This window comes from Phoca vitulina, unplaced genomic scaffold, assembly GCF_004348235.1.
Source record: "Phoca vitulina isolate PV1807 unplaced genomic scaffold, GSC_HSeal_1.0 scaffold27, whole genome shotgun sequence".
In the NCBI taxonomy this organism is placed as follows: Eukaryota; Metazoa; Chordata; class Mammalia; order Carnivora; family Phocidae; genus Phoca; species Phoca vitulina.
The window spans coordinates 18678411-18692637 of record NW_022589730.1 but is presented as its reverse complement, the minus strand read 5'-3'; the positions used below and the strand labels follow the sequence as shown (position 1 = coordinate 18692637).

Genomic DNA, 14227 nt, shown 5'->3' with positions numbered 1-14227 from the left:
ATCTGAAACTTCAAATGTATTATAACATGATCCTCAGTGATTTGGTTCCTTAAATGAATAAACAGTTGTTCAACCCTTTCAGAAAGTCTCTTTGCTCCTGTTGTCCCTTCCTCTAGAAGAATATAATGATAATAATAATAAACACAATCAGAATAACAAGTGCACTAGAACCGATGTTCTGAGACATACAAAGGCCATGTCAGCACTTACATGCCCTTCTCCATAGGGCTTCAGTGAGTTGGATTTAAAATTACAGAGCCTAAGAGCTATCATTCACCATTAAGACCCCCAGTCTAATCCTTTGAGTTGAGCTGAATTCTTATCATAACTCTTCCCAAGTGCCAAGTGCTATGTTACCGAAGCCTCTGCACAGATGAATGGGCGGCAGGCTTTCCTTTGAAAACTTTTAGAAGCAGAGATGTAAACAAATTGACATGGAACACCATGTAACAGAGAACACAAAGGTGGAAGAATGCTCCAGAAGAAGGGCCTCATTTCTCCAGGACATAATAAGGCAAGCATCTCAGTGATCAGGAGTGACCTCAGCAGGACATCGAAGTCTTGCTAACAGAGGACAAGGGCATGTCTGTAGTAGACATGTAATGAAGCAAAGTCCTGGAGAGCCCGTAGTCACCCTGCTACCTTGTTTGGGGCAGCTCTCGGGGAGAAGGAGCTCAGCTTTTTCAAGATGAACAACATCCAGGCTTGGAAGAATTTTTAAAATTCCCTATGATTCTTCAAGACTCCTGCAGCCTCCCCCAGGCACTCCAGCTTACACACACAACGCTCCCCCAAAATCCGATTTATTTTTGCTCAGGATTTATCAGCCACAAAAATGGGTTTAACCTTTTGAGCTTCAGTTTGGCACCTCATGCTTTTCCATCCTCAAATGTTGTCTCCCACCCCATCTGGCTGTGGCAAGACTCCTTCAAGGACCAGACATCTCTAAAATTAGGCATCGGCTGAGATTTATGCTGATTCTCCTGATTCAGTCCAGACTTGTCAACTTCCCTGGAAGCAATAAGATAGTTCCATAAATTACTACAGCCTTTAACCGACCAAACTATTTTTAAAGGGTGGTCTATATCAAATGCAATTAAATCTGAATTGTTGCCTCAATAACTCTGCCTCCTTTCTTTTCTTGTTCGCTTATATCCCCAAGTGTATTTAGCTTGCAATGCATTTAGCGTTCAATTCATCATTTTATTTTTCAGCCTCTGGAGGAAAGCTAAGAGCGGTGCCACTTTTCATTCTGGGAGGTGTGGAAACCAAGTCTCAGCACATCACTTCTTAATATGGACCCTGGTTAAGTGCACCACCCTGATCCTGTCTCCAGAAAATGTTCAGCACTCATTAATGGATGTGCCTCAGGAATTGAGCCCAGGGAAATTTCTAGGACGCAAGAGCTAAAGCAGAGCTTACGTCTATCAGTTTCAATGATTCTGGCTCAAACACGCCCTAGGGAGTCCTGTGTTACCCAACGACGCGAGAGCCACTGGACCCCATGCCTCCCTGAACTAAGCCAGCCTCAGTTTCCCACCTTGTTGGCGTTTTTCCCTGAGCTGGTAGAAGTAGAGCTGTGCAAAACAAAGGGCTCTTAAAGCCCTGTTCCCCTCCTCCCTGGCCATTATCCCAAATGCCTGAGAATAACCAGGGCTGTGTCCTAAAAAGACAGGATGTACGTAATGAGGGGTCTGAGTCCACTGTTTTGTGTGACTGCTGACATCTAGTAAGTCTCACCCCTCCCTCTTCCAGTGGTGCCCCACATCTGGGCAAGCTGGTAAGGAAATACTGAGCACTGAGTACTCTCTCATTTGGCACTGTGAGAGAGTCAAATCCTGCAAGTCTCGTGCCTGGGGACTCCCACCACGGCATGCCCCTTCCCCAAGTCATGGGAGGTTATTAGGGACCTGCCTGAGTGGCCTGCCCTGCTCTCTCCCTGATACTTGGAAAACCATTAGGTGCCAAACTGAAGCTCAAAAGGTTAAACCCATTTTGGTGGCAGATAAATCCTGAGCATAGGTGAATGGGACTCTGGGGAGAGTTATATATGTAAGCTGGAGTGCCTGGAGGAGTAACAGACCTTTTCATCTCCTTTTGGTGCACACGGGGCACCAGATTTGGGTGAGGGTCCATCTGCCTCTGCATGTGGTCAGAACAGTGTGTTTTCCTCCCACCAGAGACTACAATCCAATCCCTCCCATACCAGTCAGTGAAGGAGAGCAAAGGCCCCTGGGCATCTCCCTCACTCTGAGTGGAAACTTGAATATGTCCCCTGTCAGGTTGAAGCCTCCTGAAGGCCCGTCACTTTGCCACTCCTACAACAGGTTGACCAGAGACTAGACCAGTCACTACCATGGTTGGCTGCCTGAGTCCCACCACCCAGCCTTCTCCACACTGGATGCCACCTACATGTCACTCTCTCTTGCCACCCTATAGCCCAGCCCTGCCTCGGGCTCAGTGAGAATTAGTAAGGATCCCTTTCTCAAGGTACTTTATTGTCAGCTGCCAGGAAAGGGTGGTAATAGCTACATAAATCAATAGTCATTGAGACATGCGTGGTTCCCCCTGGACTTGTGCAATTTACAATTGACAAAGCTGTAAGTGGAGTCCCTGTTTCACCAAAGCTATTCCTCGTTCTTTCCTGGATTTCAGCAGAAACATGAGCTTTATCTAAAGTAAGAAGCCCAGTGGATTCCAGCTTTCTTGCCCTGTGCGTGTCACACCCCTCAGGTAGGAAGGAGGAAGGGGGCTGATGTTATAGCTTCCTTCTACTTCCCTCAACTGAAAGATCATTGTCCAATCCCTTAGCTCATTTCCATGGACTAGTGGTATTTTAAGGGAGTCAATTCTTTGTTGTACGTGATCGTCCCATGCATTGTGGGACACTTGACACTCCAGCAACCAAGCACCAAATGTCACAGATATCCCCCAGTTGTTGTGGAAACCAAAAACATCCCTCCCATATTTCCAAATGTGCACTCAGATGCTAGTGTCCCCCCACCCATCACAGTCAAGGATCATATGATAGTCAGTTTATATCTGTTTCCACCTCCAAATTTCCCTCTTCAGGAAGGCCGGCACCCTATCTTATACAAATCTACATTCCCAATGCCCAGCACAGTACCCAGCCCAGTACTTGGCACTAGAATACCTGTCATCTGATCTGAATTGAAAAATAACCCTGCGAGACTGGGCAGGACAGGGAGCACATTAGGATGCACACTTGCACAAAGGGCAACTGGAGAGCGCCCCCACCTCGCCTGCTGGGAGAGAACCCATGCAACTCACCTCTGCCAAAACTCACAGCACCTGGTCCTTCAAGTGCTCCTCTTTCATGGAGGGCATCTGCTTGCACCAAATTGGTGTACTCACCACCTACAGAAGCAATGTTCACAGCCCATCCCACTCCCTCCACAAACAGTCACAGGTTGCCTTTCTCTTATGCCTGGAGAACAGGATGGCCTGCCTCCTGCACAGGAAGGAAGAAGAGGGCAACACATGTGCTGACAAATAGAAATATTGAGTCATTCATTAAAAAACAAAACCAAAAACAAAACAAAAACAAAAACAAAAAACAAAAACACAACACAACAGTTGAGGCGGGGAAGTGCCAGATAGGGATTTCTGCTTTACATTCTAATGCAGTGTTTTCGAGTTTCTCAACGCATTTATCTCTTATGCTACCCAAACCTCTGTTGAATCGGTAGGACTGGCATAGCAGGGTTGGTTGTCTATCCATCGGCTTTGTTCTTTGTTGACTGACTGTTTTGTTCAGGTACCCACTCGTCAGAAAAATGATCCTCTTCCCATCTCAGGTATCAGTTGAAGCCAGAGTTTGGCAAAGGATAGCCCAGGACCAAATCCACCCTGCCACCTGTGTTTGCATGGCCTGGAGCTAAGAATGTGCGATGGCTAATTTTATGTGTCAGTTTGGCAAGGCTGCAGGGCCCAGATATCATTGCAGATGTTTCTGTGAGGGTGTTTTTAGATGGGATTTATATTTAAATTTGTAGACTTTGATTACAGCAGATTGCCCTCCATAATGTGGGTGGGTCTCATCTAATCAGTTGAAGACCTGAATAAAATAAAAAAAACTGGCCTCCCCTGAGCAAGAAGGAATTATGCCAGCAGATGGCCTTTAGCACTGAACTGCTACATCAGCTCTTCCCTGGGTTGCTGGGCTGCTGGCCCACCCTGCAGATTTGGGACTTGCCAGCCTCCATAAATATATGAGCTAATTCCTTAAAATAAATCCTTCTATAGATAGATACATAGATACATAGAGAGATACATAGATAAACATATGTGTGTGTATATATACATATACACACACACATATACATACACACTCCTTCCTATTGATTCTGTTCCTCTGGAAAACCCTATCTAATACACAGTGGTTTTTAAATTTTAAAATGTTTATATTTTAAATGGTTATCTAACCACCGATGTAATGTCCTCGATTTTGCCTCATGACCAGCAAAACCTAAAATATTTACCGTCTGGCCCTTTAAGGAAAAGTTTGCCAATATCTGTTCTTCATCAATCTTCTTCATCCTGTTCACCTTGTCAGTGATTGGTTTAAAGATGGTGTCAGTCTGACCAGTCAGGTAAAAGGGAAGTTCTCCTAGTGGCTTATGGGAAAGGCTTATTTGCTCACAAGAAGGAATAACCGGGTATGAAGCCTGGAACTGCTACAGCCATCCCACGGGCATGAGGCCACCTCGTGAGGACGCCAAACCAACAGACAGAAAGGGTTCCTATGATATCACGGGGCTACAGAGCGAACGCTCTATCTCAAGGCTTCTCGTTATGTGAGACAACAAATGACCTTAATGTTTATGATGCCTTGAGTCAGAGTTCTTGTCACTTGCAGCAAAACACATCCTGAGAGATCCGTCTTGTACGTGAAGAGTCAGAGAGGTTTCGTTTCTCCACCCACGTCCCCGGGTAGTTGGTGATGAGGGCTGGAGCTAGAACACCGTATTAGCTAAACCAAGAAGTCTGAAGTTGCAAGCAGTGAGACAAAGTGTGGTTTCTCACGAAGGGACCGTGAGTAGCTAAGTAGATTCAGCTGAATTAATTCCAGTGGGTGCTTTGAGGGATCTGTTTCATAACAAATGAAGGCTGCACCCACCTCACTTGCATTTATTTTATTTTGGGCTAAATTTCCAAGGGACCCAATCATTGATATTTTCCCAGGAAAAGGAATCTTATAAAAATACCAAGCTGTCCTTGTGCAAACAGAGGAGATCCATATCCCTGGCCCTACCATACTGTTTTTTGCTTGTTTGTTTGTTTCCCATTACTAGGGCAAACAGTTCGACCTCACTAGCTGCGTGGATACGCTAACAGTTAAGATATTATTGTTCCCGGATATTACTTCCATAGCCATTTTCCTGCCACAAGGTATACAATTACCAACTGATAAACCCTCACAACAATCCTCCTCGTGGTTTTGTAAAAGATTTCACTGTCCTCACGTCATAGATGGAACAGAAGATGGTAAATGAATTTCCTCAGACCATACAAGGTGCAGCTTACTTCATTCAGTGCCATATGAAGAACAATGACTGGCTCCCTCAAGCCAAAGCTACCACTTCTTGGCCTCATTGCTCAAATAATTGCCTCTTGCCCTCCTGCCGGTGTGTTTGTAGAGACCTCCTTATGTCATTTGGGGAGTCATTATCAATACTCTCAGTCCACAGCCTTCCACATAGAGAACTCTGAGATCTTAAACAGACTCAGCTTGCCTTTGGGCTGTGATTGATTCTTGGACATTTTTCTAGTCCAAGAACTAAAGAGAAACCAAAAAAACTTTACAACCAACCCAGCTTATGGTCCTAGTTTCGTTTTCAAATCATCTCAGACTCCTGTTCTTGTGATTTTTGAACTGTCTTATAATTGAGTCATGTCTTTAAAATTAAGGACTCAGGGGGCACCTGGGTGGCTCAGTCATTAAGCATCTGCCATCGGCTCAGGCCATGATCCCAGGGTTCTGGGATCGAGCCCCGCATAGGGCTCCCTGCTCCTCGGGAAGCCTGCTTCTCCCTCTCCCGCTCCCCCTGCTTGTGTTCCCTCTCTCGCTGTGTCTCTCTCTGTCAAATAAATAAATAAAACCTTTAAAAAACAAAAACAAAAAAAATTAAAAAATAAATAAAATTAAGGACTCAGATATAAAGAATCATGATCCCAGGACTAGAAGGAGCTTCAACCTCCTCTCCGACATTAATCCTGTCCAGTGACTTCATCTATGTCTCAGCACACCCACAGCTTGTTGTTAGAAAGCTCTGCCTAACATTGGAACAAAAAATCTTTCTTCTTGCCTGTTTCACCCACAGGTTATAGTTCTGCCAGTGGGTGCTGAAGGTTAATTGTAGACAAAATAGGTCCATATCAAAACAACCCATTGTTAATGATGTTAGAAAGGAAACCGGGCTCCTTGGGATGGCAAAGTGAACCCCCTGTGATTGTCATGGGGATGCAGAACAAACACATTTCCTCTTTCACAAGACATGCTCTCAGATATTTTAAGACTACTACCTTGTAACCCAGAATTTTCTCTTCCCCATGCTAAACATCCCCAGTTCCCTCAGCCTTAAATCAAGGAGCGTGGGTCCAAATCAGCTCATGGGTCTGACCATTCTTCTCCATATAAGCCCCCGGAAATAAAAGCAATTTCACTGAATACAAATATCCCCAAATCCATGTGTTCTGTAAATTTCCATTGAAGAGCAGTACTTTTTATGGCTTACTTTTTATGTACCTTTGGAAAAATACAAATTTGCTTGTGCTCCTATGATTCTATTTGCTTGGGTCTATACCTCCTAGAAAATCCCTGCATCCCTGTGACAACCACAGGGGGTTCGCCTTGGCATCCCAGGGAGCCTGGTTTCCTTCTTAACATCATTAACAATGGGTTGTTTAGAAATGGGATGATTTTGTCTACAATTAACACTTGGCGTTTGATTTCTTATGCATGTTAAACACTGTCACATCTATTTAAAAATAAGTAAATACCCATTAATATGTGTGAACATCTTAGAAGTGAGTCTAAAATTTCCATGGCAAAGGGAGGTGCTCAGAAGGCTGAGAGGCCAATTTGAACCAACACTGAGAATGAATGATGAGTGTCTGGATCTTGACTATCCCTGTAACCAGGGATTCATTGAGGGAATAGTCCTTTGATGAAGATCACAAACCAAGAATTAATCCATCAGGACCTACTATGTGCTATGCAAAATAGTAACTTGGAGTGGAGTCACAGTATAAACAAGTCTGACATGGGCCCAACCTGGAGTTTACTATCAAGTTGTTAGACATGCATTGGCAACATAAGGCTATGCCTGCTAATATGTGGAACAGATAAAAAGTACAGAAGTTTTGCAAAAGAGAAAGACACATAACACATGAGTGCTTACTATGTGCTCACTGCACTCCCAGACGTCATCTCCTTTACACAATCCAGCAGCTTGATCTTCATATCACGGGGCCATTCAGAGATGAGAGAAGTGAGTTAACGCAAGATGGTGGTACACACTCTCAGTCAGGTCTTCCTAGAACAGGGGAGGAAAAGACCCTAAAACCAAACTGCAGGATTAAACGCTTCCCCTTGTGAGTAGTTTCCAGAGCTAAAAAGATGACACTGAGCAGCAAATATTTGAGCAGAGCAGTGAAGAAGGCAAAGAAGGAATGGTGTGGCACAGAAGGGGGATGGTGGGCTTGGGAACTGCGTGCAGATGGCACCAGGCTGGAAAGTGCCCTGAGAGAGATGTCCCCTGGGACTATTTTTTTTTTTTTTTAAAGATTTTATTCATTTATTTGACAGAGACACAGCGAGAGAGGGAACACAAGCAGGGGGAGTGGGAGAGGGAGAAGCAGGCTTCCCGCTGAGCAGGGAGCCCGATGCGGGGCTCGATCCCAGGACCCTGGGATCATGACCTGAGCCGAAGGCAGACGCCTAACGACTGAGCCACCCAGGCGCCCCTCCCCTGGGACTATTTAAGGAGAAGACAATGTTGCTTGGTCAAACAGGGAGGTCAGGTAGGGTAATTTGGGGCTCTGTTCTCCCACTCCAAAAGCCACGGCTAGCACTGGCTCTTGACCTTCCTGAGCCCCTAGAATCAGAGTGAGAAGCGACCTTAGCCTTCTCCTAGTCCAGCCCTTCATTTTGGAGCCAAGGACTCAGTGGTTCTGGAAAGTTAAAGAATGTGCCAACATCACCCTGATAGTCCTACTTGGGCTAAGATTCATGCTCGCTCCATTCTCTTTCCACTAAATCACACCCTCTGCAAATCAGGTTTCTCAGCATTCCCATTTTCTCCTGCCATTCTCTCTGTTTTCCATGCAAAGGAGGGGCTAGCAGAGCTCTATCTGAACACTGAAACCAATAGCACTTCATGTAAAAGCCTCTTAGATTGCCATGACACAAAACTCACGGGCTAAGGGAAATAAGCACTGTGCAGAAGTAGCTATAAATAAAAGCCCCAAACTAGTGAAAGTTTCTAGATCTCCTTTTTATTTAAATGTTCCTCATTTATATGCAACCAATTCACAAAAGCCCACACACCAATCTGTAACACACCTGGTATTGTGAGAAATTGCCAGTTTGGTGGTGTCGTGCTTTTTTCCCCCACAATAAAAACTGCACAGTGTCATGTCCTTAGAGTACATCACTCCCCTTTTCTTCTTCTTTAATGAATCCCCTGAAGAGTTAGGTGTATAAAATACACCCAACAAAATGGACTCTATTTATTCCCTATCATTGTAGGAACACCTGTCCAGGTACATTTTTAGAGAGTGGATTTGTCCAATAGCTCTCTCTGGTGTGATCTTGTACCACACTTGTGCTAAACCAAAACCTGTTTTAGTTGGCTAGGGCTACTGTAACAAAGTACCACAGACCAGGTGGCTTAAAGAACAGACATTTATTGTCTCAGAGTTCCAGAGACTTAAAGCCCAAGATCAAGGTGTCAGCAGGGCTGGTTTCTTCTAAGGCCTCTCTCCCAGCCTTGTAGACAGCCACCGTCTCCTCCCTGTGTCTTTACACATCATCTTCCCTCTGCCCATCTTTGTGTCCAAATTTTCCCTTTTTATAAGGACACTGGTCATGTTGGATCCAGACCCCTCCTAATGACCTTCTTTTAATTATCCCTTTAAAGACCCCATCTCCCAATACAGTCAGATTCTGAGGTTCCGGGGTTCATTCGGTCAAATTCAGCCCATAACACCCTCCCTACCAAATCCGTGTCTTCCTCCATGCAAAATACATTCTCTCCATCCCAACAGCCCCAAATGTCATAACCCTTCCACCGTCAATGCTGAGGCCTCGACCTCGAGCAGCTTTTAGGGCAGGAATTCGAAGAGGCAAAGAGGGATTAAAATAACCTGTCATTCTCCCCCAGGCCCACTGTACAGACCACAGAGAGCTTTGGCTACCTGGGTCCCTTCTGTCAGGAGAGGCGTGAGACTCTCCTGCGGGCCTCCACAGCTCAGAGCAATGCCACTGGGAGAAGGAAGTGTGTTTCTTCCAAGACCACGGCACAAAATTTCAAGGATGAACTGGGTGAGCGTCTGTGCGGAAGGAGAACTCAGCTCCTCTGGCCTCTTGTTCAAAAGGTGCTGATTTCCTCTGTTCTAGGAAAGGAACACAGAGAGAGAGCTGATTCAGCTCACTGAGGGTAAAAATAGCTAAGTGGACAGCTTGAGTGAGACTTAGCACTTCACCTGTTTTTCCTATTATCAACTGCACACGGGAATGTATCAAGGGCTGCCGGGTTAGAAGCCGTTGTAAAATCAAGGCTCTGTGGGAAAACCGTCTATCTGAAATTGAGAAGTGCTGGGGAGCTCGCTTGGGTTGGAAAGAGCTGCTTCGCATGCTTCTCCTCGAGCAGCTGCTGGGGGAATGGCAGTCGGTGGCACGAGGAGCAGGTCGGGGAAGGCACCGGAGAACGCTGGCCACAGATGGCATGCGAAGGGGAAAGGCTTGGGCTTCCCATGGTCTCTTGACAGTCTTCCAAAGTTCACCGTGGTTTCTAGCTAGCCCAAGGTGCGTCTGGGGGTCAAGTTCATTTTCAGGAGGGACAAGGCCAGGTACCTCTTCGGTAAGGAGACGCATTTATGGCTGATTCACATATCTGCTTGGACACCTACAATTTCTGGACCATAACACTTGAAGTGGATGGTGGGTCCTTCAGCCTGACTCAGCACTCACAAGTACAACTTCCCAAAGGAGGTGAATGGAGACACGTGGACAGCCTTTGGAAGTTCTCCAGTTGCCCCTGAGTGTCATCCTGGGGCTTTAAGAAATCCTACTTGACCCTCATTTCTACAGAGGCTGAAAAGTGTCAAGTTAGGGCTTTGATAAGGGAGTGAGGAAGCAGAGTTTTGGGGCTTAGGGAGAAAAAACACAGCTACACACACACTCATGCATATGCCCACATGCACACACACATACACCTATGTTCATTTTTTAAGAGCAAACAAGAGACGGCTTGAGAATAGCAAACATGCCCCAGTTTGCCCATCCTTAAATATGACTAGATGAATCTGTCATGTTGACAAATAGCCCCCACTAAGGGCAGACCCAGCAGGCAGCAAGCACGGGCAGAGTGGTCGCTCCTGTTTCTCACCAAGGCAAATTGTGGAATGCAGGAGGCCTGCATGGTGCACACATGTGGTCTAAAAATACCCTGCCTGTCCCATCTCTCTGGGGATCCACTTCCCAGGCCACCGGGGCCCTGAGGCCAGGGCCCCGCCCGGGGGGGAGGAGCAGGGGCGTCTGTTTGCACCAGAGCTAATTACTGGAGGCCCTAGACAGGCAGCTGCTGGGCCCCGGCTCTCGGTTTGCGAGCGCCTTGCAAGGCTGTGGTTCTAACTTTAGAACGGCACTCCAAACTTTGATCTTCCAGCACTACTTGGCTTTAGGCAAAACATAAACTTGAGAGCTGCAACATGTTTTTTAAATTTTATTCTCCTGGCAGTTTTAGAATAAGGACAGGAATTATTTTCAAATGAGAATCTTTGACTGCATAACACAGGCTTCCAAAATTAAGCAAAAACACATGGCGGCTCTTATTATTAAATTTCCCTTGGAAAACAATGGTTTAAATTATTGGAGAGGGGAGCAGTTTGATAAAACTTTGAAATGTGAAGCCTAAAGTTTAAAATAAAAAAAAAATAGCTTTAATGTTGCTGGGGTTTTTTTTAAGATTATTATAGACTTTTTCTAGCCCTGCCATTATTAATCTATATCTGCCAATGTTTAAAAAACGGAATGCTTTGGGGTTTAAAATATAAATAACAATTTTTAAAGCTGAAAATCAGGTGCTAAGGGGTTTCCTGAAATACAGAGAGAAATTTGGGCTGCCCGATTAGAGCATCTCCCCATAAAGCATGTTTTGAAGACAATAACGAAGATGGTAGAATTGAACTGTATCCTAATCTGCCCCTGATTCTCTGTAGCGTCCAGCAGGAAAGAGACCTAGCAAGGTGTGCTGTGCATTCCCTGGCTGACAACACTCAGGTGGGCCACAGTGAGGGCCCCTGGCACCTTCTGTCATCCAAATCTACCAATGCACAGCTTTCTGCTTCTCCCCAAGCCATTCCCACAAAGGGATTTGGGCAAGAGGATGTTTTTGGAAACTGCACCATCTCAGACCTCCCAGGCACTATTCAATTCCTCCTTTCCTTCCAGGACTCAGTCAATTACTACCTTCTCGATGAAGCCTTTCTGATCACCTCATTTAAAACTTTCCCCATGCCCTCATCAGCCCACATCCTTATTGTGCGTATCACTCGTTTGGAACTTACGATTTCCTGCTGGATGTGGTTAGTGATCTTTAAAATGTGGCTCTTCCATTCCCAGCTACCTTATAAGATCCGCAGTGGCAAGAAGCAGCTCTTTTTTGCTGTCTGCCTCCCCTCTTGGGCCTAGCTCGGTGCCGGGGGGGGGGGGGGGGGGGGGGGGGGGGGGGGGGGGGGGGGGGGGGGGCTGTGGCTGGGCTCCCTGCTGGGGGATAATCACAGTGCTCCAGTAATGACAAGAACTTATCTTCTAGCATCACCCAGAGGACACCCTAGGCAACAAACGCAGATGGAAAAAAAGAAACCCAAAGTCCTTCCACCCCCTTCCCACTCCTGCCCTGAAGGAGAGCCATCTGTAGGAGGTGGGGTAGCACCCCCCACCCCAGGAGGCTCACTGGCAAGGTGGCACATTCCCCTGTGAGTGTTCAGGACAGAGAGGTGGAAGAGGAGACAGGCAGCAGATTATCCCCGCTCTGATTCTGCAAAGGACTTACTTTTTTATATCTGTCGAGTCTCCTAACCTGGCTCCACATTAGAGACCCCAACCTGTTTTAAAGCTTCTCTGATTAAAGGGATCATTTCTGCCCAGTGTATCGATGGCCTTAATGATCGTCACCCAGCCCCTCCGCACACACGGCGCCTTCCCTGGCCCTCTTTGCAGCATTTCTGAAACAGTATTAATACCAGTTGTAGGAAAACAAGAACATCATTCACAGAACTGTTTATGTAACTGAATTCCAGTTTGGAATGAGTTCTTTTTTGGTTATAAGAAACTTCCCTTCCTCTTTCTAGTAGCCAACCGAAAAAGCTCATTCAACATTTTGAGTAGGGAGGTCATTGCCTGGATCGTAAGAAGACATCACAGGTGTAGAAGAGTAAACTTTGCCTGGGTGGTGTCTGTGATTTAAGGCCTTGTTACTTAGATTGTGGCCTCGGAGTATCAACTGGGAGCTGGAAAAGGAGAGTCTCCATTTCCACGACAGATCCCCCGAATCAGGATCTCCATTTTAACAGGATCCCCAGAGATTCATACACACATTAATATTGATCATAAGCATCCTATGAGAGCTCTCTCCATCCCCCAAAAAGCCTTCTCCCACCAATCTGTCACTTCTGCCTGAAATGCTCATTGTAGAGAACCATTGGGGTAACCCATGCTTCTTTCACCTTTAAACGGCAAATTCACCCAAAAGGAACAATTTATTAAGGCAAATCAGCTGCTAGTACGGAGATGCCCGAATGAACTCATCTGCTCTTTTGCAAAGTGTAGAAGAGAACGAGCTGATGCTTTGCACTCCAGGACAGGGTACAAACAGGAGTCTCCTGGTTTGAGGATGGCAGGCCAGGCTAAGAGGGGGGAGGCTTCTTGCTGCCTGCCCTGTGCTATCTGGATCCAGATGTGGGAGACAGAGTCCCTACAGTGGCAGACTTTCAACAGTTAAAAAATGATCTTCCCAAATAGCTAGCCACATCCAGGAGGGCCCAAGAGCCAGAGAATCAAGTCCAGGAGGCCGTGAGAATAAAAGTGAGACCAGGCAGGCTGACATGGGCAAGCGGGAGAGCAAACAGGGCCAGGGCTAGAGGGGCAGGGCTGGAGGGACCAGGGCTAGAGGACCAGGGCTGGAAAGGCCAGGGCTGGAGGGGCCAGGGCTGGAGGGGCAGGGCTGGAGGGACCAGGGCTAGAGGACCAGGGCTGGAGAGGCCAGGGCTGGAGGGGCCAGGGCTGGAGGGGCCAGGGCTGGAGGGCCAGGGCTAGAGGGCCAGGGCTAGAGGGGCAGGGCTGGAGGGCCAGGGCTGGAGGGGCCAGGGCTGGAGGGCCAGGGCTGGAGGGCCAGGGCTGGAGATAGAGGCTGTGGTTCCCCCTGGGGCTTTTCCAAGGAGTGAGGGCTTATATAAGCAGAATCGATCTAAAAGGCTAAAAACAAGAATGTCCTGCGTGTTCATCTGCCTTCGTGGATGCAAAAGGTCACGGTCACACTAATAATGATTTGTCCTACCCACTAATCCCTGCCAGTGTGGCTCCAGAGCCTCCATCTCTCTGAGGACTTTCTCCATCTTAGATGTTCCAAGAGGCCCCGGGACCTACCCGAAGTCTCCTGAGGGGCCAGGCTACCTCTTGCCCCACTCTTGGGTCCATCGTCCCGCACGTGGATGCTCTTGTCCTTGTGGTCCAACAGCCCCATAAGTTATTCTGAGATAAAAATAAATAAATAAAAGTTACTTCTGTGTCTGAGTCCCTTGGGGCTGCTGTAACAGAATACCACACAGGTTGGTGGCTCATGGACAACAGAAATTTACTTCTTACAGTTCTGGAAGCTGAAAGCCCAAGATGAAAAGTGCAGCAAATTTAGTGTCTGGTGAGGGTGAACTTTCTCATTCATAGATGGCTACATTTTCTCCTCCTGTGTCCTCACATAGC

General features: G+C 46.7%; 1 long non-coding RNA gene across 1 annotated transcript; it reads right to left on the bottom strand.

Moving 5' to 3' along the window:
• Nucleotides 1–3270: 3270 nt before the first annotated feature.
• Nucleotides 3271–13989, bottom strand: LOC116643828. The gene is made up of 4 exons (XR_004301634.1): nt 13895–13989; nt 9442–9639; nt 7425–7559; nt 3271–3472 (listed from the first exon to the last, which is right to left on the bottom strand). It is a non-coding gene; the product is annotated as an uncharacterized LOC116643828 (long non-coding RNA).
• Nucleotides 13990–14227: the final 238 nt, after the last annotated feature.